This window comes from Mesoplodon mirus (genome assembly GCF_964341445.2).
Source record: "Mesoplodon mirus genome assembly, chromosome: 4".
Taxonomy (NCBI): Eukaryota; Metazoa; Chordata; class Mammalia; order Artiodactyla; family Ziphiidae; genus Mesoplodon; species Mesoplodon mirus.
Genome location: NC_138979.1, coordinates 110,907,163 through 110,931,577, shown reverse-complemented (window position 1 = coordinate 110,931,577; position 24,415 = coordinate 110,907,163). Strand labels below are relative to the sequence as shown.

The 24,415-nt window shown below is 39.4% G+C and overlaps 1 protein-coding gene across 8 annotated transcripts in view; it reads left to right on the top strand.

Moving 5' to 3' along the window:
• Positions 1–24,415, top strand: part of FMN1 (formin 1) — a gene marked incomplete at its 5' end in the record, with an annotated part of 415,504 nt that overhangs the window by 274,306 nt on the left and 116,783 nt on the right. The window lies entirely within an intron of this gene.

Below are 24,415 nucleotides of genomic sequence, written 5' to 3'. Positions count from 1 at the left end.
CTACTTGTGCTCTGTGAGTGGAACAACGAAGCCCTGATGATCGCACATCTGTTTCTAACATGGTTTAATGAATATTTGAAGCCCACTTTTGAGACCTACCCTCAGAAAAAAAGATTTCTTTCAAAATATTACTGTTCATAAACAGTGCGCCTGGTCACCCAAGAGCTCTGATGGAGATGTACAATGAGATTCATGTTGTTTTCATACCTCTAACACAGCATCCATTCTGCAGCCCATGGATCAAGGAGTAATTTCAACTTGCAGGTCTTACCATTTAAGAAATAGATTTCGTAAGGTTATAGCTGCCATAGATAGTGATTCCTCTGATGGATCTGGGCATAGTCAGTTGAAAACCCTCTGGAAAGGATTCACCATTCTAGATGCCATAAAGAACATGGTGACTCGTGGTAAAAGGACAAAATGTCAACATGAGCAGGAGTTTGGAAGAGTTGATTCCAACCTCATGGATGACTTTGAGGGTTTCAAGACTTCAGTAGAGGAAGTCACTGCAGATGTGGTGGAAATTCTAGCAGGAGAACTAGAATTAGAAGTGGAGCCTGAAGATGTGACTGAATGGCTGCAATCTCATGATAAAAGTTGAACAGAGGAAGAGTTAAAGTTTTCTTCTTCTGGATGAGCAAAGAAAGTGGTTTCTTGAGATGGAGTCTACTCCCGGTGAAGATGCTGTGAAGACTGTTGAAATGATAACAAAGGATTTACAGTATGACACAAACTTAGTTGACAAAGTAGCAGTGTGGTTTCAGAGGATTGACTCCAATTTTGAAAACAGTTCTACTCTGGGTAAAATGCTATCAAACAGCACTGCCGGCTGCAGAGAAATCGTTTTAGACATAGTGCTATTCCACACATAAAAGACTATAGTATACTGTGTAAACATAACTGACGTTTGCACTGGGAAACCAAAACATTTTTGTGACTCACTTTATTGTGATACTTGCTTTACTGCAGCGGTCTGGAACCAAACCTGCAACATCTCTGAGGTCTGCCTGTAGATGGTTGGGGTAGGAGACAGGATAGCATGAGGCCAGCAGGTCTGACACCCCTGGTTTCAAATTCTGGCTCAGCCACTTAATATTTGTATGACTTTACCCACCCTCACCTAAATAAAAAGCAGTAATGGCAGGACCAAGCTCATAGAGTTCTTATGAGAATATAATGAGATAACACGCATGAAACAGGCCGAGGTTCAAGACACTCTTGGCCATTAAGGGCCATTTGTTTTCCATCATGCAGGTTGAGAGGTTGATAGTTTTCACAGACTATTGGGTGCAGAGATAAAAGACAATTACGTCCGACTCAGTGTAGACAACCAGGCACTGTTAGACCAGTCATTTTCCCTGTGCCATAACTTCCCAAGGAAAAGCTATAATGGCTAATATGCTAAACCAGCTAATTTTACTGTGTTTTAAAACTTTTTCTTGACTATTTTGATAGCCTTTAAAAACATCATAAAATCTCCGGGTATCCAAAAAAAAAAATTCTTGAAAATGTGAGAAGGACCTTGTTTGACCTTTTCAATCAGTTCATTTGTTAAGCAAATATTTATTCAAAGCACTGAGTTAGCTGCTGATTTTAAATAAACTCACTGAAATATCAAGTCATCTGTAAACACATTTTAAGAACAAGTGTTACCCTCATTTTCTAGGGGAGAAATTTATTCCTACTTACTCTTTGGATTTCTCTTCTGCCCAGGAGCAGGAATCTGCCCCTAAGAACAGTGATTAAACTTTCCCACTATCTGATAGGGGTGAGAAGTGAGCAGAATTTGGTGTTCCAGATTCACAAAAACATTTGCAAAGCCCTTCCTGATTGTGATATTGTAAAAAGAATCAACAGATATTTGCTACCTTCTGTTCAAGGCATTATACCTTGGAATTACAAATACCTCATTTGTTGCTTCAATCCAAGAAATACTTCCCGCTAATCCCCTACCCCTACCCCCAAAATTGAGTGTTTTAAGCTGGGGGTGAGGTTTTTTAAAATTATGTAAGTTTCAGGTACACAGCACTATAATTCAATATCTGTATACACTACACAGTGATTACCATCACAAATCTAGTTACCATCCATCACCGTATTGTTGATCCCCTTCATTTGTCTCCCCTACTCCCAACCTCCTTCCCCTTTGGTAACCAGTAATCTAATCTCTGTATTACGAATTTGTTTTTATTTGATTTTGTTTGTTCATTTGTTTTGTTTTTTTAAGATTCCACATGAGTGAAATCATATGGTCTTTGTCTCTCCCTGACTTTTTTTCACTTAGTGTGATACCCTCAAGGTCCATCCATGTTGTCTCAAATGGCAGAATTTCATTCTTTTTTATGGCTGAGTAGTATTCCATTGTGTGTGTGTGTGTGTGTGTGTGTGTGTTACATCTTCTTTATCCATTCATTCATTGATGGACACTTAGGCTGCTTCCGTATCTCAGCTGTTGTAAATAATGCTACAGTGAACATAGGGGTACATTTATCTTTTTCAATTAATGTTTTTGTGTTCTTCAGATAAACACCCAGAAGTGGAATACCTGGGTCATATGGTATTTCTATTCTTAATTCTTTGATTCTCCATACAGAGTCTCCAAACCATTTTCCACAGTGCCTACACCAGTTTACAGTCCCGCCAACAGTGTACAAAGTTCTCTTATCTTCACATCCTCTCCAACATTTGTTATTTCTTATTTTTTCCAAAACAGCCATTTTAACAGGTGTAAAGTGTATCTCATTGTGGTTTTGATTTGTATTTCCCTAGTAATTAGTGATGTTGAACATCTTTTCATGTGCCTGTTGGCTATCTGCATCTCTTTTTTGGAAAAATGTCTGTTCAGAATCTCTGCCCATTTTTAATTAAGTTGTTTGTTTTCTTGTTGTTAAGTAGTATGAGTTCTCTATATTTTGGCTATTAATCCCTTATCAGATATTTGATTTGCAAATATCCTCTCCCATTTAGTAGGTTCCCTTTTCATTTTGATGATCATTTCCTTTGCTGTACAAAGCCTTTGGTTTGATGTAATCCCATTTGTTTATTTTTATTTTTGTCCCCCTTGCCTTTGGAGTCAGATCTACAAAACATAACTAAGACCAGTGTCAGTGAGGTTACCACCTATGTTTTCTTCTAGGTATTTTATGGTTTCAGGTCTTAACATTCAAGTCTTCAATTTTGTTTGAATTAATTTTTGTACATGGTATAAGAGACAAGTTTCATTCTTTTGCACGTGGCTGTTCTGTTTTCCCAACACCATTTATTGAAGAGACCATCCTTTCTCTATTTGTGTTATTTGCTTCTTTGTTGTAAATTAATTGTCCACATATGTGTATTTACTTCTGGGCTCTCAATTCTGTTACATTGATCTATGTAGCTGTCTTTCTGCCAATACCATACTGTTTTGATTACTGTAGCTTTGTACTATAGTTTGAAATCAGGAAGCATGTCACCTCCAACTTTGTTCTTCTTTCTCAAGATTGTTTTGGCTCTCAGGGTTTTTTGTAGTTCTATGCAAATTTTAGAATTTTTTGTTCTAGTTCTGTGAAAAGCACCCTTGGTATTTTAATAGGGATTGCATTGAATATGTAGATTGCCTTGGGTAGTATGGTCATTTTAACAATATTCTTCCCAACTATGAGCACAGTATATCTTTCCATCTGTTTGTATTGTCTTCAGTTTCTTTCATCGGTGCCTTATAGTTTTTCGAATACAGGTATTTTACCTCCTTAGGTAGGTTTATTCCTAGGTATTTTATTCTTTTTGATGTGATTGTAAATGAGATTATTTCCTTAATTTCTCTTTCCCATAGTTGGTTGTTAGTGTATAGAAATGCAACAGATTTCTGTATATTAATTATTTTTGTATCCTGCAACTTTACCAAATTCATTGATAAGCTCTAGTAGTTTTCTGGTGGTGTCTTTAGAATTTTCCATGTAGAGTATCGTGTCATCTACAAACAGTGACAGTTTCACCTCTTCCTTTCCAATTTTGATTCCTTTCATTTCCTTTTCTTGTCTGATTGCTGTGGGTTGGACTTCCAGTATGATGTTGGGTAAAAGTGGTGAGAGTGGGTATCCTTGTCTTGTTCCTGATCTTAGAGGAAATGCTTTCAGCTTTTCACATCTGAGTAGGATGTTACCTGTGGATCTGTCATATATGGGCTTTATTATGTTAAGGTACATTTTCTCTATACCCACTTTGTTGAGAGGTTTTATCATGAATGGATATTAAATGTTGTCAAATGCTTTTTCTGCATCTATTGCGGTGATGATATGGTTTTTATCCTTCAGTTTGTTCATGTTGATGTATCATGTTGATTGAATTGCAAATGTTGAACCATCTTGTATCCCTGGAATAAATTCCACTTGATCACAGTGTATGATCCTTTTAACATATTGTATTCAGTTTGATGAATTTTGTTGAGGATTTTTGCATCTGTGTTCATCAAGGATATTGACCTGTAATTTTCTCTTTTTTTGTATGGTGTCCTTGTCTGGTTTGGGTATCAGGGTAATGCTGGTTTCATAAAATGTGTTTGGAGGGTTTCCCTCCTCTTTGATTTTTTGGAAGAGTTTGAGAAGGATGGCCATTAAATCTTATTTGAATGTTTTGTTGAATTCACCTGTGAAGCTGTGTTGTCTTGGGCTTTTGTTTGTTGGGAGATTTTTGATTACTGTTTCAATCTCTTTACTAGAAAACAGTCTGTTCAGATTTTCTGTTTCTTCATGATTCAGTCTTAGAAGATTGTATGTTTTTAGGTTCTATCCACTTCTTCTATCTTGTCCAGTTTGTTGGTGTAATCTCTTATGATCCTTTGTATTTCGTGGTATCAGTTTTAGCTTCTCCTCTTTCATTTCTGATTTTATTGATTTGGGCCCTCTCTCTTTTTTCCTTGATAAATCTGGCTAAAGTTTTTTTTTTTTTTTTTTTTTTTTTTTTGCGGTACGCGGGCCTCTCACTGTTGTGGCCTCTCCCACTGCGGAGCACAGGCTCCAGACACGCAGGCTCAGTGGCCATGGCTCACGGGCCCAGCCGCTCCGCAGCATGTGGGATCTTCCTGGACCAGGGCACAAACCCGTGTCCCCTGCGTTGGCAGGCGGACTCTCAACCACTGCGCCACCAGGGAAGCCCGTTCTGTATGTTTAGATGCTCCTATGGTGGGTGCATAAATATTTACAAATGTTGCAGTCTCTTGTTCGATTGACCCATTGATTATTATGTAATGCCCTTATTTGTCTTATTTGTCTAGTTTTTGTTTTAAAGTCTTTTTTTTCTGATATGAGTATAGCTACTCCAGCTTTCTTTTCATTTCTATTTGCATGAAATATCTCTTTCCATCCCTTCACTTTAGGTCTGTGTGTGTACTTTCTTCTGAAGTGAGGCTCACATAGGCTGCGTATGAATGGGTCTTGTTTTTTAATTCATTCAGCCACTCTTTTTATTTTGATTGGTAAATTTAGTCCATTTAAAGTAATTATTGATACTTTTACAATACAATACAGTAAGTACAGTTACACTTTTGACATTTTGTTATTTGTTTTCTGGTTTTTGTAGTTCTTCTCTCTTCCTTTCTTCTTCTCTCTTTTCCTTTGTGTTTTGATGTTTTTCCTTAGTGTTATGTTTAGATTTCTTTCTCATTTTCTTTTGTGTATTTACTGTAAGTTTTTTTCCTGTGGTAATAGTGGGGTTCACCTATAACATCCAAGTAGTAGCCTGTCTTAAGTTGGTAGCAACTTAAATTTGAACACTTGTTAAAGATTTAACTTTTTACTCTCCCCCCCACACACATTTTATACTTTTTTTTTTTTTTTTTTTTTTTTTCTTTTTGCGGTATGCGGGCCTCTCACTGTTGTGGCCTCTCCCGTTGCGGAGCACAGGCTCCGGACGCGCAGGCCCAGCGGCCATGGCTCACGGGCCCAGCCGCTCCGCGGCATATGGGATCCTCCCAGACCGGGGCACGAACCCGTATCCCCTGCATCGGCAGGCGGACTCTCAACCACTGCGCCACCAGGGAGGCCCACATTTTATACTTTTGATGACACATTTTATGCCTCTTTATGCATCCCTTAACTAATTTTTGTAATTTTAGTTAATTTTACTGCTTTTGTCTTTTAACCTTCATGCTTGCTTTGTAAGTGTCTTTAACCTTTATCCATTGCTTTGTCTTACAGCTCACTGATTCGTTCTTCTGCCTCACCCAGTCTATTGTTGAACTCCTCTAGTGTATTTTTCAGTTCAGCTAAAACTTCTGTTGGGATAATATTTTCTATCTCTTTGTTGATGTTCTCACTGTGTTCATACATTCTTCTCCTGAGTTCCATAAGCCTTTTTATTACTTGGAACTCTTTATTGGGTAGATTGCTTGTCTCTGTTTCATTTAGGTTTTTTTCTGAGGTTTTATCTTAATCTTTTGATTGAAACATATTCCTTTATCTCCTCACTTTGCCTAATACTCTGTATTTGTTTCTTTGTACTGGGTGTATCATCTGTCTCTCCCGGTCTTGAAGGAGTAGCCTTATTTAGGAGATGTCCTGTGGAGCTCAGAAGCACAATCCCACCCAGCCACCATAGATTGGCACTCAAGGGGTATCCCTTATGTGGGCTTCATGTACCCTTCTGTTGTGGTCAGACTGTGGCTGCTGTGGGGCACTGGTGGGCAGGGTTATCACCCAGCCAGCTGTGAGGTCCATCTCAGGCCTCAGCAGGGTGCACCCACTGGTGCTAACAGGTTAGAGGGAGAATTCCAAAATGGTACCCACCAGCACTGGCATCAGCATTGTCGCCTGAGTTCACAAAAATGGCTTCTGCCAGTGTCTCAGTCCCAGGGGAGCATTGAAACTGGTTCCTGTCTCTCTGGCAGACACTTTAAGATTAGTAAGTGCATTACCTTCACCTGTGGTCCATGTGCTGTTAATAAGTCTGGTGTGTTTGCACTGATTTTCAGGTCCAGTGAGTCTGCATGCAAATCCTTTAACAGTAGGTTTCCTCATTCCATGCAGTCCTGTCGTTTTTTTGGACTGTTCCCCATTGGTTTTCAAAGCCAGGTGTTTGGGGGCTTGTCTGTCCTATGCAGAATCTAGAGGTTGGAATGCCTGATGTGGAGCTTGAATCCCTCGCTCCTCAGGTAAAAGATACTGTCTTGATACTGTCCTTTTATCCTTTGTTGTGGAGGCTCTGTTCATCCAATTTTCATGTCCTTTTCTGAGGGAATTCTCCCACATACAGTTGTAGATTTGTTATATCCATGGGAGGAGGTGAATTCAAGTTCTTCCCTCACGGCCATCTTGAACCCTCTCCCTGGGTCTAGGTTTTTAAACCGATATGTACTTTTAATGTATTATCTTTCTTCTTTAAAGCTGTTATAAAAGTGTGAGTCATAATCAGTGACATGTTCAAGTCAGTGACGTGGAGTAAAAAGGTATTTAATCTAATAGGAGGAATTAAATGATTGTTCACTTTGCTCAAAGTCTTATCACAGTTACCTGACTCATCTTGAAGAGAGGGTTAAGATGCTGCAGCTCCCCCAGGCCAGCAGGAGATAGCTCAGATGGGCCTCCCTCGCCTTTAAATTTTATCACTTAGGCTCATTAACATCAGGGCTGAAGATGTAGGGGAGTTCAATAGACATTTTAGAACCTGTTTTACTTTGCCTCTCCCTGGGGATACTATTTATTTGTCACCATTCAGCTGTCTTGTTCTTCCCTGCATCAGCCGTACCCAGAATTTCCCTTTTCCTCTGAGAGTCCCCCATCCTTCCCCACTTAATACACACTCATGTCACATGTAACCATATAGTAGCCTCCTGTGTCAGACCTCACCAACTCACCTTCTCTAACCTGACAGGCCCTAGGATGCAGACGACCAGGGCTGCTGGACCAGTAACTTTCCCTGTACCATAACTCAACAGAGAGGTAGGATCAATGACAGGTTTATAGGAGAGCAGGGCTTTAAATAGCTGAGGTCAGTGTCTGGAGGCTTCCCGTTAATACTACTAACAGCATCCCGCCAGCGAGACGATTGGCCACTTTGTTACCCACTCTAAACTATTTCTGATTTTCAACTTTAATTTCAAACACGTCCTAAGAAATCTTGACTCCCAGCAAATTGACAATGCAGCCCTCTTTATATGAAGCCTTGTTTATAGGCCACAATTCTCCCGACAGATTTACAAGTGTCTGCGGAGTTTTAAAAGACGATTGCTTAACTGGCATTAAGTGAGACACATAGGACTGTGTAAATATTTTAGCTGGAATAGGGGATTTTTTTTTTAAACGTCTGAGCCAGATATTGCATTAAATCTGAAGACAGTGGCAAACTGATTAGCAGTAGTTGCCAACTTCATGCTTTGCCAGTGATTCCCGTAGCCAAGATTAGATACCAGAATCCATCCACCAGTTGAGGTTGTATGTTTTAGAATAACTTTCCATCCCTTTCTCCCTACTCCTTATGCCTTTCCATCTTTTCTCTTTTGTTTCTTCAAGATTTATTTAGATGTAAACACTTTGCAGAGTAGAAAATTACAGTTAGTGTGACTAACTAGTGAAGGCTGAGACGGGAACGTGGGCCTGGAGGTCAGAGAGGCTGCGGAAGGCTCACAGCTGTCCTGATTGAGCAACGTGGAGACAGGTTCCTCTTTGCTAATGGGCTTATTTATCACAATCACTGGTCTCTTCGTAGCCAGCTGTTGCACTGCTGGGAGGAAACAGTCCTAAGATCTGCACTGCTACCTCTTTCACATACTGATCCCCTTGAATTGCTGTTGCCTTCAAAGATTTATATGTGTGAGTGAATTCATCACTTAATTTTAATGAAAATTGCATGAAATCAGCATTTTGGCTCCAGAGGAAGTATCTTTAATTTAAGCATTTCTACGGAAAAGCATTTTCCTGATTTGGGCACCGGGTAAGATGGATGGCTTGATCTCAAGTGTCACTGCTGTGAGAAGGAGGCATCCTACCCAACAGGGCCTGGCTCTGCCTTTGCTGATCCCATCAGCAACCTCTTACTTTTCATCCACTGATTTTCACTTAAAGATACTCCTTAAAGCGATACTCACTTGGTTGCCCCAAAACCTAGGTTCCGTCTATTCTCCACAAATTGCTTAAATTGTAATCAGGTGTCCAGATCATTATGTGATATTCTTGATCTACAGGTCCGAGCATCTTAAATTTACGTGTTCATAATTACATAAATGTATGTTTCTCAAAAAATGCGAGTGTTTGAGGCAAATTTTAATTTTGCCTGTAGACACCCCCAAAATTCAGATTGCTCCACTGGCATTGACAATAGTATAGTTGACATTCAGAATAAATGTGATACTTAGGACCTTTCAAAACTGCTGTCAGGGAAAGGCCTCAAACCTAGTCTTATGCTGTGGTTAATTCTAGATTATTTCGTATTAACTTCTGTAGGTCACCAGTTATCTTCACCTTTGAGTAAATTACCTCAATGCATGGATGGTCATCTCACTGTTTTCCATCCTAGAATATAATCACTTCGATTGCAAGGACCATAGTCCTTATATTACAGTGACAGGCACAATTCTAGCTCCTGTGTAGCCAGCCACCTCTGCAGAGTGGTAGAGAAGGTACAATTTTATTTTCAAAAATCTCTCTCCTTCTTCTTTCCCATTTTGGTACAATCCATGTTGTACCAAAAGCAGCTTGGCCACTATGTATCAAGGACTTAAAAAAAATTTTTTTTTAATTTTTACCCTTAATTCCACTTGTAAAATCTATCCTAAAGAAGTAATCTTAAACTCAGAATAAGTTTTTATGGGCACAGATGTTACTTAAAGCCTGAATAATTCACTATAAGAATAAGGTAGAAAGGACTTTGGTATTCAACTGCAGGGGAACTGTTACATGAACTAAGGCATATCCACTTGATGAAATTTTATATGGCTGTTAAACACAGTGCTTGTGAATTTTGTGAAATAATATGAAAAAGTGTGCCTGATATGTTTAATAGAAAGAATAAAGGTACATAAATTTCTCTATCAAATAAAAGTATATAAAAATAACATATAAAAGCAACCTCCATAAAATTATGGAGGTTGGGGGGGGGGCGGTGGTGATGCAGAGGCTGAGACACTAAAAAGAAGGTACCAAAGTATTAAATGGTGGCTGTTCTGGTCATGGTACCATGAATGATTTTTTTCCTATTACTTTTTTTTTTTTCTACTTTATAACAAATTGAATCAGTTATACATATACATATGTTCCCATATCCCCTCCCTTTTGCGTCTCCCTCCCACCCTCCCTATCCCACCCCTCCAGGCGGTCACAAAGCACCGAGCTGATCTCCCTGTGCTATGCGGCTGCTTCCCACTAGCTATCTACCTTACGTTTGGTAGTGTATATATGTCCATGCCGCTCTTTCCCTTTGCCTATTACTTTTTTTTGTAAGTGTGTTTTGCGTTTCTTTATGTGTTTTACCTTCATAATACTTAAGAGAAGTTAATTGCTGGTCTCCTCCCCAGGATGAGTTCCCTTCCCCTTCAGATGCTCAGAAACTTCATGTTTGCTGCCTGCCCGAGGCTTCCCACTAGACCATCTACTTAGAGATCAGAACCTTGCTGATCGTGTCTTTTTCTTCCATTATAACGCAATTTCCCTGTCTCTTGTTTGAAATCTACCCTTTTTTGTTTGATATTGTTTGCTTTCTCAGCTAATATATATATGCATTTCTAAAGAGATCTTCTGGAGGTAGCATCTTTAGTCCAAGGGAAGGCTTCTAATGGTGGCGATTTTCATGGGGGCCACGGGAAGGGATGTTTTCAACTAAATGGATGGATCACTTAACACTCTGTAAATCAAAGCACGCCCAATCCATCTATATTTAGGCCTAGTCATGGGTAGGTGAGGAATGAATAGTTTTCATGCTAATGTCTCACAGGCCAAGGCAGCATCTATGACCACATAATCATCACAGTGGAAATTCTGACTCAGCTGTGATGTTCGATAGGAGGGACCTTTGAACAGTGCTTGAGACAATTCCGTGCAAAGGCTGTAGTCAGTGGCCCAGCTTTGCAAGTCTTTCCAAAAGTCCTAAAGCATGTTGGCATGTCCTCACTTGGCCTTGTCACTTCTGCTTAAATTTTTTCATGGAGAATACTCATGATCATGGGACATTAAGGTAAATTTGATCTTGGACAGCCTCCCTCTGTGAAGTGAATCAGCATCATGGGATTCCCCTCGACCCAAGCTTCCTGGTGGGTTTATTTTTACACAACATTTCTCTGGGGAAAGGGGCACCCACTCTTGATCAGAGAAGCGCTAGAGACTATCTTCTTGGATGGAAGGATCTTCCCCGTTTTGCTATTTTTTTTTTCTTTTCTCTAGCTTAACTTCATAAACCAGTGGCTATAGAATCTGTCTTCACTTACCTCACCTCTCTCCAATTTAGCTTCCTCCCTCCACCCCCGACTCCCTGAAACTGCTTCTGAGACGACCAGTGACCTCCCTGTTGCTAGAATCAGTGGTCCCTTCTCTGTCTTCAACTTGACCTTTCAACAGTATTGCGCAGAGCTGACTGCTTTTTCTTGCAGTAATGGTTTCCTCTCGGATCTTGTGACTCCACACTCCTGATTTTCTACTTTCCTGCTCATTCTTGCTGCCAAAATTTCAGCCTCTGTACACTGGTGCCTAATCGAATCTCAGAGACAGGGTTTTGGGTGAAGTAGAAAAGAATAGCTTTATTGCTTTGCCAGGCAAAGGGGGACAAAGCAGCTCATGCCCCCCAAAATTGTATGTCCCAACCAGGGAGGATTTGATGAGTTAATAAGATTAGGGTATGTACAGGGCCTGCACTCCTCTAATCTGGTCTCAGGTAATCTTCTTGATGAGCTTCTCTGGTTCCTTTAATGTAGCCTCAGGTGGTCTTTCTCTGGTATGAAGAGTGCTGACATCTTAAAGAGTTTAAAGACATTGTTATGTGCATCCCTTGAGGGACCAGGACCTTGCCCCAAGGCTGCACTATTGTTTCTTGGCTGCCCCTCCCTTGTCTCTGCATCCTTCCCCTTCCCTGCTTAGCACCTGTTCAAATCTGCCCTTCCGAACTCAGGGAAGGTCATGGAGGCTGGACGGAGACAGAAAGGCTTCCATGCCCAGGAACCCTGCAGGGTCCTGCTCGGTTTCACCCTCTGTCCTTTGCTGGCCTCTCCTCCACTGCTTGCAGCAACCTCTTCTCTTCTTTCCCTAGCAATTCATCTGCTTCCATGGCTTTAAATACCAGTGTTATGCCTGTGATTTCCTGGAGTGTATTTCTATCCCAGCCATGCAGCCTGGCCTGCAGACTTTTATATATAATGTGGGTGTCTCATTGACATCTCAGACTTAACATGTCCTAAATCCACACTCTTGATTTTCCTCCTCAGACTTACTTTGGCTCCCTCCGTTACTCTGGTCAAGTCTCCAGTCAAATGTCTTCACAGTGAGACTTTTCCTGATCACTTTACATAAAAGTTCAAGCCTCCTACGTCTACGGCATTTTCTGTCCTCCTTTCCCTAGTCAAGGTGGTTCCAGTTCCTTTTAATCCAGTTCCTTGAATCCAGTTCCTCTGAATCAGGACACTAGAGATCCAGAAAGAGAAGATCTGTTTCTCTGAGGTCCAGTCATCCTATTACCATTTAGCTTATCCCAAATGACCCATGCATTTCTGTAATGCTTTACTTTTCCTCCTCATATTTCCTCTTTCTGAAATGACTTCCTTCTTCCTTCATTATGCTGGGCTGGCTGGCTGACTCCTCCTTGACCTTTGCAATTCAACTCATAAGTTATCTCTTTTGGAGAGCCTTCCCTGGGCACCACCTCCCAATTCCAATCTGAATGGGAAGCTCCTACCTGGTGTCCCATGACACTATCCTGTATTACAGTTTGTTGATTTCCCTGTCTCTCTGTGTTATTAGACTCTTATGAACATTTTGAAAGGACAGGTGACCGATAGGTGTGGTTAAATATTTGTCCCCAGTGTTTACCAGTTGCATAGTGCAGATACTCAATATTTTGAATGTATGACTATACATGAATGTATAACCTGTAAAGATGCATAGTAGGGCTAGAAGCCACCCTGTCTCCTGTGATCTAAGAGCAGCTTACTCCAAAATCCCATCTCTGTAGAAAAACAAAGATGTCCATAGGATTTGAAGGGAAGGGGATTGGAGGGATGCCTTCTTGTGAGGTGTCTTTGTTCTGCACTAGGTCCAAACTTTGTGTAAAATTCAGCCCCTCCTCATTATTCACAGGCCACACTCACTCACAACAGCAAGCACTGTGAGCTCAGTGGGGCTCTACTGAAGCTGCGGGGACGACCCAGAAGCCAGACTTCTCCAATTCAATTATACTCTCATCCTACCCATAAATGTCTGTATCCATCTCTCCTTCTGAGAGAGATCCAAACTCCTCTTCCTCTGTTACGAAAGACAACATCTCATTTCCCTGAAGCCCTCATCTGGAGCTCTTGGGATGTTTGGCTACAAGAATTTATCAAAGACTTTTGTTTCCAATAATGACTATCCCCTTTCCAAGAATTCTGAATCGAGGTTTTGAATTTTTTTAAAAAACATGTATCTCATATCTGAATGAATGTGAATGAAAAATGACACGGTATTCAGTCTACATGTGTTTTCCCCAGCCCCTGCCTCTATCTATCTAGGTGCATTTTACATATAAAGATGTATTTTTGTGTGTCTGTGGATGTATATACTAGAGACAGATTCTATCAAGACACTAATATCTGTACTGCGTGCATGTAAGTGTATTCATTTGGTAGTTTGTTCATTTATTTAGCAAATATTCATTGAGTACCTTGTATGGGCTAGACATCATAGTAGATGCCAGGGAAGTTACAGTAAGCAAAGTACACTGCTTCTGCCTAATGAGGGAGACATTCAAATAATCGTGAAGATTATCGTATAGTTACGAAGGCAAAGTATGCCACGCTATGAGACTATAATGGGGGAGACCTCATTCGTATAGAGTGGAGGGTCAAAAAGCAGTCCCAATGAAGTGACCTTTGAGCTGAGATGAAAATGATGACTAACCACTAACCAGGCCCTGGTTACTCAGGGCGTGGAGGAAAATATCACTGGCTAAAAAACGCCCTGATGATGGGAAGAAATTGATGATGTTTGAGGATCTGAGAGAGGGCCACTGGAGCAGAATGTGGCGGGAGAAGGGAGTGAGTGTAGGGAAGGGCCAGTCTCCAAGAGCAGTGGAAGCCCCTGGTGGGTTTAAGCAGGGGATTGGCATAATCAGAGGTGTGTGTGTTATAAAGACGACTTTGACTCCAGTGTGGAGGACAGATCAGGAGGAGGCAAGGGTGGTTGTGGGAAGAACAGCTAAGAAGGTGTCTCAGCAGTCTGGTGAGAGTGATGGACTCAAGAGCTCTTTTGGAGGTGAAACTATGGGCTAGACATGTACACTTAGGAGTTATAGTCCTAGAGGTGGTGACTGAAATGTTTACCTGGAAATTGTCTAGCTAGAGGACATAGCATGAGAAGAGAAGAAATAGTCAAGAACTTTAAAATTTAATGGCAGAGTAGAGAAGGATGAGGCTGCAAAGGAGACAGAGCAGTCAGAGGTAGGAGAAAAGCCAGGGATGCAGGACCCAGAGCCAGGGGACAGACTGTTTCAGGAAGGGAAAGTGGTTGACAGAGTGGAATCCTGCTGGGCAGTGAACTAAAATGAACTAAAATGAACTAAAAAAAACTAAAATTTTTTTTCTTTAAAAAAAGACAGTGACAATAGGGTAGATTCAGTGTTGACTTGAGGGTGTTTTTTTCCATGTCAGAATGGGGGTGAAGTAAATTTCAATGCGTCCAAGATTAAGTAGTGAATGAGAAATGGAAAAAGTGAGTATGGGCAATTTCTTAAAGATGGTTTGGCTGTGAAATAGATTAGACTATTTATAGCATAGTGATTTGTTGTTTACTAAACACATAAATATTAGGAAAGTCAACTTGTTCAAAGAATTTGTCGGGTTGTTATTGTTTCGTTGTTCTCGGAAACGAAACGGGAAGAATAAAGCCATGTACAGTATGTTATCTAGCTAGGCTTAGCACTGTTTGAATATTTTAAATGGATAAAGAATATTTTGGGTAGCATTTTACTGCTCAGTATACAAAGTGCTTTTTCATGTACCTCTCATTTAGTCCTCATGAAATTTTATACATCAAGGAACTAAGAGTCAGAGAGGTATTAAATAACTTTCCAAGCCGTAAAGAGTATGGAAAGCTAAGAATAAATAAATGTATCTTTAGATTAAGAGTAGTTCAAAGAGAAAATTTTTCTAATGTATTAATTTTCGATCTATATGTGTATATATTATATACTATATATATAGTTGTCTTCCACAATTAAAAATATACCAAAGCTCTTGTTTTAATTTATTAAAAGTTAACAAATTCTTTCAGTGCCTTGCTTGTATTTCTCTTAAGTCCAATTATTTGTTTACTAGGTCTTCTATTTTGATAACATTTATTGATACCTTCTGAAAACTGATATATTTGATTTCTCAAGTACAGGTGTATTCAAAACTCATTTTCCACTTCACATTATGGCTTAATAAATATTATAACTTATAACGAAGACATAGCTGCACCTAAGATTTGAAAAATGATTCTACCTTATAAAAGAAGCAGATAGGACATTCTTAACTTACCTGCTCATATAGTTCCAGTTTAAGGCTCAGAGTTTTGAATTAGCTTTTTTTTTTAACAGCTTTATTGAGATAAAAGCACATTCCAAATAATTCACCCTTTTAAGTGTACAATTCAGTGATTTTTGTTATATTCACAGGGATGTGCAACCATCACTACACTCAATTTTAGAAAATTTTCATTAACCGAGAAAGAAGCTTCATACCGCTTAGCCCCCTAATCTCTCTACCCCTCTTTCCCCTTAGCCTCATACCGCTTCACCCCCTAATCTCTCTACCCCTCTTTCCCCCAGTCCTGGGCAACCCCATACTCTACTTTTTATCTTATAGATTTACCTATTCTGCGCATGTTGTACAAATGGAGTCATACAGTGTGTGGTCCTCTGTGACTGGTTTCTTTCACTTAGCATAATGTTCTAATTGACTTTTGAGGCATAGACACAGTGCATGTACAGATACAAAGTAGCACTAGTGTGGGTAAATCCATCTATGCCTCTACATTATTCTGAGGTAACATTCTAACCCAGGTACCATGCATCTAAGGTCTCTATCTTTACTCCTAATACCCAGTTGCCCATTCAAGATTTTTGACTACTTTGGATACAGATCTTTGCCTTTGGATGCATAGAGTCACTAGGAGGAATAATTTGGACATGGTAATTATATCAACGGAATCCCCAAACAAAGGATAATGAGCGAAGACACCTTTGATTACATACAGGTTGTCCATACAAGGGTCATTAATGCACATTTGTCTGATTTCAGCCCAGAAATTTGGGTTTTGGGGGTCTATTTAGCAGAAAATGAATCTAGCAGTTGGTTCCCTTTGAAATCTAATCTATACAGAATTCTTTTTTAGGGTAGATTTTCTGTTTGCCCTGCACCCCACCCTAGCCCCAGAATTTCCTATAACACCACTCATGACCCCACCATGCTCAGCCATAAATGCCCCCCATATCCAGCATCAGAACCCAAGAACGTGAAATAGGCACTTTCTATTTCCAGTTTTTGTCATTTGTTTTTGACTTAAATTGAGTTGAAATCTTCCTTTTTGTAGCCTTAAAAAAAAATGAACATACAGAATATAGCCACAAAGTAGCATTCTCATTTGTGCCAAACCTTTAACAAGCAAATTTTTAAAATTCCTAATATTTTACTGATTTTATGTATGATTTTCACCCTCTATAGAAGTCCCCAAATTGCAGCCAGATCAACGCCTTTTTATTTCTATTTTAATACATTGGATTTAATGTAATCCCCTAACCATTCAGTTCAAGGCCAGTACCATGAAAAAACATTGTGTAGGTTCATCATGCTAATACTGCTATTTTGATTTCTGAATTTGTTTTAAAATTTATTTTGTTAAACGTATGTTTTGGTCAGAAAACTTAAAGCTCTGTGCGTGTGTGTGTGTGTGTATGTATGTGTATGTATGTGTATGTTGCTTGATGTGAAAAGCACTAGGAAGAACACTATACTGTCCTGCTGTTACTAAAGACAGGCCTTGAAATACAGTATGAAAGGATATAATTCACGTGTTTGCGTGCAGTTCAAATTACGAAAAACAATAATTACTATGTGCCATTCCCATTGAGAAATTTTGTTGGTGACCTATTCACTACAATGTCTGAGGGCATAGGTTTTAGTCTTTTTTTTTCTCATTGATGTATCCCCAGTACCGAGTACAGTTTGTGGCACATAGTTGGCATGCAATAGCTATTTGGTGAATTGATATATTTATTGAATGAATTTCTTTAGAATGAACTCCTAGCATTCTATGCCCTTTATAATCTAACCCTGATTTGTATCTCTCACATAAACCCCATTATTGTTACCACAAACATTTGCTTTAGTTTGTGTTAGTCTCTTAGTTCTTTTTTTTAAATCACTTTCTTTTTATTGAACTATACTTGATGTACAATATTATATAAGTTTCAGGTGTACAACATAGTGATTCACAATCTTTAAAGGTTATATTTCATTTATTATAAAATATTGGCTATATCCCCTATATTGTACTCTCTCTCTCTCTCTCTCTCTCTCTCTCTCTCTCTCTGTATATATATATATATATCCTTGCAGCTTATTTATTTTATACATAGTAGTTTGTACCTCTAAATCCCCTTCCCCTATTTTGCCCCTCCCCTCTTCCCTCTCCCCACTGGTAACCACTAGCTTGTTTTCCATATCTGTGAGTCTGTTTCTTTTTTTTGTTATCTTCACTAGGTGGTTTTATATTTTTAGATTCCACATATAAATGATATCATATTGTATATTTGTCTTTCTCTGTCTGACTTAATTCACTTAACATAATACCCTGCAAATGGCATAATTTCAAAACTTTATTCTTTTTATGGCTGTGTTGAATTCCATTGTATATATACTACATCTTCTTCATCCATCTGTCTGTTGATGGACACTTAGGTTGCTTTCATATCTTGGCAGTTGTAAATAATGCTGCTATGAACATTGTGGTGCGTGTATCTTTTAGGATAAGTGTTCTTGTTTTTTTCGGATAAATACCCAGGGGTGGAATTGGTGGGTCATATGGTAGTTCTATTTTTAGTTTTTTGAGGAACCTTCATATTGTTTTCCATAGTGGCTGCACCAATTTACATTCCCACCAACAGTATGAGGGTTCCCTTTTTTCTACATCTTCACCAACATTTGTTATTTATGGTCTTTTTGATGATTGCCATTCTGACAAGTGTGAGGGAATATCTCATTGTGGTTTTAATTTGCATTTCTCTGATGCTTAACAATGTTGAGCATCTTTTCATATGCCTGTTGGCCATCTGTATTTCTTCTTTGGAAGAATGTCTATTCAGGTCTTCTGCCCATTTTTTAAATTGAGTTGTTTGGTTTTGTGATGTTGTATGAGCTGTTCATATATTTTAGATATTAACCCTTTATCAGTCATATCACTGGCAAATATTTTTCTCCCATTCAGTAGGTTGTCTTTTTGTTTTGTCAGTGGTTTCCCTTGCTGTGCAAAACCTTTTAATTAGGTCCCATTTGTTTATTTTTGCATTTAATGTTGTTTCTCTTTCTGAGAGTTTACTGTTAGTGTGTAGAAATTCAGTAGATTTCTGTTTATCAAACTTGTATCTTGAAACTTTACCAAATTCATTGATGAGCTCTGGTAGTTTTCTGGTGGTATCTTTAGGATTTTCTGTGTAGAGTATCATGTCATCTGCAAACAGTGACAGCTTTACTTCTTCCTTTCCAATTTTGATTCCTTTTATTTCCTTTTCTTGCCCAATAGCTGTGGTGAGGACTTCCAATAATATATTGAGTAAAAGTGTTGAGAGTGGGCATCCTTGTCTTGTTTCTGATATTGGAGGAAGTACTTTCAGCTTTTCACCATTGAGTATGATGTTAGCTGTAGGCTTGTCAGTATATGGCCTTTATTATGTTGAAGTATGTTCCCTCTATATCCACTTTCTGGAGAGTTTTTTTAATCATAAATTGGTGTTGAATTTTGTCAAAGGCTTTTTCTGCATCTGTTGAAATAATGATATAGTTTTTATTCTTAAATTTGTTAATGTGGTGTATCATATTGATCACTCTGCAGATAGTGAAAAATCCTTGCCCTGAGATAAATCCCACTTGATCATGGTGAATGATCCTTTTCATGTATTGTTGGATTCAGTTTGCTAATATTTTGTTGAGGATTTTTGCATCTATATTTATCAGTGATACTGGCCTGTAATTTTTGTGTGTGTGTTATATCTTTGTCTGGTTTTGATATCTGAATGATGCTGACCTTGTAGAATGAGTTTGGAAAGATTCCTTCCTCTGCATTTTTTTGGGGGGGTTGGGTAATAGAGAAGGATAGATGTTAGCTCTTCTCTAAATGTTTGGTAGAATTCATCTGTGAAGCTATTTGGTCCTGGACTTCTGTTTGCTGGGAATTATTTTTTATTATTGTCTTACTTTCATTACTGGTAATTGGTCTGTTCATATTTTCTGTTTCTTCCTGGTTCAGTCTTGGGAGATTGTACATTTCTAGAAATTTGTCCATTTTTTCTAGGTTGTCCATTTTATTGGCATATAGTTGTTCATAGTCTCTCAGTTCTTTATGTTGCTTCAGCAATCCTCTATGGTGGTCCTTTGAGCATGGTGCTCGGGGAAAGGACAGTTCTTATAAAACTGAAGAACAGGTAGAACTGGCACAGAACCATGGAGGGGTTGGGTAGGAATTAGGTCAACAGAAGAGAAAAGAGAGAATCCAAGAGTTAAAAAGCAGAGCCTAGATACATCTTTCCTTTTCTCTAAAAATGTATTCTGACTTCATTACCAAGCCCATAGGTCCTTCAACTCATACAGCAAGAGAAATGCGCCATATATTCCTAAAAATGCGCATATACATTTGAGCTGTTAAAATGATTAAACATGTATTACATTTTGATGAATTATATCTGGGCCTTGCCTCTGTATCCTTATAACCTACCCATGCTTTTTCAGTTACTCAATAAACTTTATTCCTTGTTCTTAAAGGTCAAAAACCAAAAAAACAGACAACCACTTATGACCTAACCAGTCTAGTATCTGAAATCTTAAAACATTCAAAGCTGTATCTTTCTCTAAAATGCTTCACAAGCACTTAACCTATTTTTTTAATTTTTTCATTGAGGTATAGTTGATGTACAATGTTATATAAGTTTCAGGTATACAATGTAGTGACGCACAATTTTAAAGATTATACTCCATTTATAGTTATTATAAAGTATTGGCTATATTTTATATGCTGTATTTTATATTTTAAATGCTTCACAAGCTCTTAGCCTTTAAATGAGAATACTCTCAATTTAGTGTCAATTATTTTATTATGTATTGGTTTTCAATATTTCATCTCTCACAATGATCACCTATTAGTAACTAACTTCAGGAATTAATATGTACTTTAATTCTGTCAAATTTAATAGAAAAAGGAGAGAGAAAGAACCTGGGTGACTTTGGCTTTTAACATTGGAACTCCTGGCACAGCCTGTGTCTGAGGCAACCTTGGTGGTCTAGCAATATTGCATAAGCATCTTCTGGTTGGACAATTAATGACATTGGGAATTTGTCAGGGACCTCTTTCCTTTATGCACTGCCAGTCTCCAGTGTCATTGTTAATTAGTCTTCAGGTCTCCTGTTTGTCTGCTAGAATGCATCCTGGATAAGCCAAGTTAATAAGTTGGAGCGGGCAAGCTGCCTGGCCATTGAATGTGCGACTGTGCTCAGTCAGTCAGAGGGCAGCCCTCTGCTTTGATCGTGTGGAGAAGTTTAATTCTAACAGGCCACATGGGAGGCTGTGCCCACTGGGGTGCAGAGAGGGCCTCGGGCACAGCAGGGGAGCTGCTCTCCTTTGCGCTGGTTTCAGTGTTTCTTATTTCAAAACCATGAAGCTCGGAGGCCCAGGGCACTTGCTTCACATTTTGCTTCATCTTTCTCCAGCAGTTTCTTCCTTGAATTCTCATAGTGGGTGGTGGAACATCAGCAAGGGAAAATCATTATCTCTTTGTTCCAAACAGAAGATTTGCACTGGGGCATATTTTTGTAAATAGAGTGTAGAATTTGTAGCACATAATCCCTAGCCATGACTCTCTTGCTGTTCTGGCTATGACATGTTTCAACCAAAGGCATAAAAGTGACAAATAATGAATACGAGACCACTTGCTAGTGCCAGGCATTTTGCAAACCACTTTACATGCATTATCTCACAATTCGTATATCTTGCCTATGAGGAAGGGGGTCCCCATTTTGCAGATGAGAAAAGCTATAGCCCACCTGCACTCAGGTAGGTCTCGATCCAAGCACGAGCCCTTTGCCATACGACTACCTGGCCTCATAAAATCTGGGCAGTTTGATGGACCCCATGGGCTCTGTCAGCACAGATAGGACAAAGGGAGAGCTGCAGTGATCAGCCCTTTTAATTCAGGCAGAGATGGAGGCTTTGCTTGTATATTTAGGAAAAGAAGCTCTGCCTTGGGCTTTGCGTTTGCTAGGGAGAAATAACCTTGAAGAAATTACTGTCACGGCTTCAAGTATGTCCCCTTACCAAAATGCAGGCCTCACCATATATTATTTGTGTTCGTGAAAAATAGTTCTCTATAAATGGAATTGTTGGAATTTGAATGTAGTAGAGGGCTAAAGAATTTAAAAGCCTCTCCCAATTTATATTGTGAGAATAAATATGGCTTCCTGTGTTCTCAGAATCATGGCTGGATATCATCAGAAAAGCTTATGTGGTCATGAAAGTTCGTTGAAAAATGTAGATTCTTGAAAGCAGGCCTCTTCCAAAGTGTGTCTGACCAATCTCCTGCTTCTAGGCCGGCTGTCATAACCGCTCAGTCAGGAGAATGATCTTTACTACCTTCTTGTGCCTTACCGCTTGAAGTGGTGGATGTTTTGGGGGTGGGGAGGGTCTTTAAAATACACTGAGCCCTTTCACATCAGCTTGGGACAGTCACAGGGTTTGTGAATGAAGAGACTAGGACCCTTTGATGTACCTTCCTGGGAAGGAAGGAAAACAGTAAAGAGACAAGGAGGTCATACTGCACCCCTGGAGAGCCCACTCGGTGTCTGGGTCAGCATTGCTAATTCTTTTTCCACTTTCCTCTGCACAAGAAGCTAGTTAAGGGGAGGAGATCTGATGCTTTGGCCAGGTATGCATGGAGGTCTCTGGAGATGTTTGGAGATGAGTAAATGAATCCTGCATGATGGCTTTGCAGGGATTAATAGAAATACACAACTAAATATAATTAAAGGTAAAACATAAATGCTCTCTGGAAGGCAGATGTTTGAAAGATGCAAAATCTTTGGATTGGAAAGGTTTTATGGTGGTGGCAGCCTCTCAGAGAAACTTTTTTAGGATGAACAGGACTTTGCCAAATGCGGTAGAAGGTATGTTTGGGATGAGAGCAGGATGGGCAGAGAACCACATGAATGAGGGCATGGAACTGGGAACACTGGTTTATATAAGTTGGAAACATTGCATAATTTTGATTTCATTGGTCAAATATATGGGGAAATAGAACTGAAAGGTAGAATGGTACCATCATGGAAAAGGCCTTAAGTCTCAGGCCTGGGAGTTTGAATTCAGTTGAATGAGCAACAAGAACCCATTAAGAGTTTCATCTTTTTTGTGTAACTTTCCCTCTTTGTTTTCAGTGGATGATCTTGCCTTGTAATTCACAGAGACCAGGGAAAACAAGTTTCAAAGTTAACTTTTGATCTCCTCTCCCTTAAAACAAAAGAAAAGAACAGAACAAAAAAAATAATACACTCACCTCTCCCCCATCTCAGTAAATGGCACTTCCAGCCACACCTTGCTCATCCTTCCTCTCCCTCAACTTTACATCGACTGCATCAGCAATTTGTTCTACCTCCGAAATATATTCCAGCTCTATATACCCTGTCCCTCTTCTCTCTGTCCCTGACATCACTCTAGCCCAAAGCCATTATTTTGAGAACAGAATAGCGGTGGGAAGGGAGGTACTTATCATTTGGCCACAGGCCCATCTACTAGGAAAGAGGTAAAGGGAAATCTGATAATAGTAGAAAATTATTAAGTAGTCATTGTAGAGAGGACAAATACACTGAAAAATAAAGGTAAAAATGTAGGGGGGGAAGAAAGGAGTGTTTTGAAATGATGGTTTTGGCTGGTTTTTAGGAATTTGTTCCAGGTAAGATAGATCATTTTTAAAAAAGAAATGAGTCTTTGTGTCCCAATGGACAGGGTTTCCTAGATAGCACTGGTATGGTTATCAGAATAGCTAATCACAGATATTCAAAATAAACTCTATTAAAAACTTTTAGAAAATAACATTGTCAATAGGAAGAGCCTAAACTTAGGCCCTTGTGTCCTGTGATCAGCCTCATGATCTCAGGTGGGAATCCCTGGAGCTGATTCTGGGAATGTAGCTGATGCTGAACTTGACAGAGTTCCCTCACATCATGCTTTCATCGTGAGCACAATCTGGTAGTCTCCTAGAGTTGCCTAGTATTTCAGCCATCTAGTTGGCAATATTGTAAGAGAAAGTGTCAGGCAGCTAATTTTGAGGGACCCTTGAGTGACCTCTTTTGCCTTTTTTGTGCTTCAGTGCTGATGTGCTTGTGGATTGCCTTACATAGTAAACATTCTGGGGTGCTAGTTTTGGAAACACCAAGTTCTTGTATACAAATTTCCCAACATAAATAAAGGAATCCTTTCTAACCATCTTCGTCCAAAATGCCTTACCTCTGTGCTTCTGTAAATTCCTCCAAGAATATATCTCTCTCTATTTTTTGAACCAGGTGGCATGATTTCCAGGCGAAAATCTAATGCTTTAATAGATTCTCTTGAATAAGGACATGTCAGTAATTTCTGGCCATGATCAACAGACAGAAGTGATCATGACTCAGCTCTAGCTTTGGAGAAATGAAGCCTTTTTTTTACCCAATGCATTTCTGCCACTGGCACAAACATACAGAAACCTTGAGAAAATGCCTCTTGCCTGGGTTAACTGCTTTTTATGACGGTGAACTATGGTTTATTGTGGTCTCCATGTCACCAAGTCAGAACTGTCTAATTTGGGGGGCCTTGATTATCAAAAAGAGCAACCTCTTGTAAATTCCAGATAACCTGTCTGAAGTAAATTACGTATAAAATGTTTCACATGTGTTAATGGGAAGGGGAGGTGAACGGCAGAGAAGAGGGATTCGGTCCTCCCTAACCTGGGGTTAGTTCTCGTGCTGGGATGTGGGTGTCACCTTGAGGAATTGCCA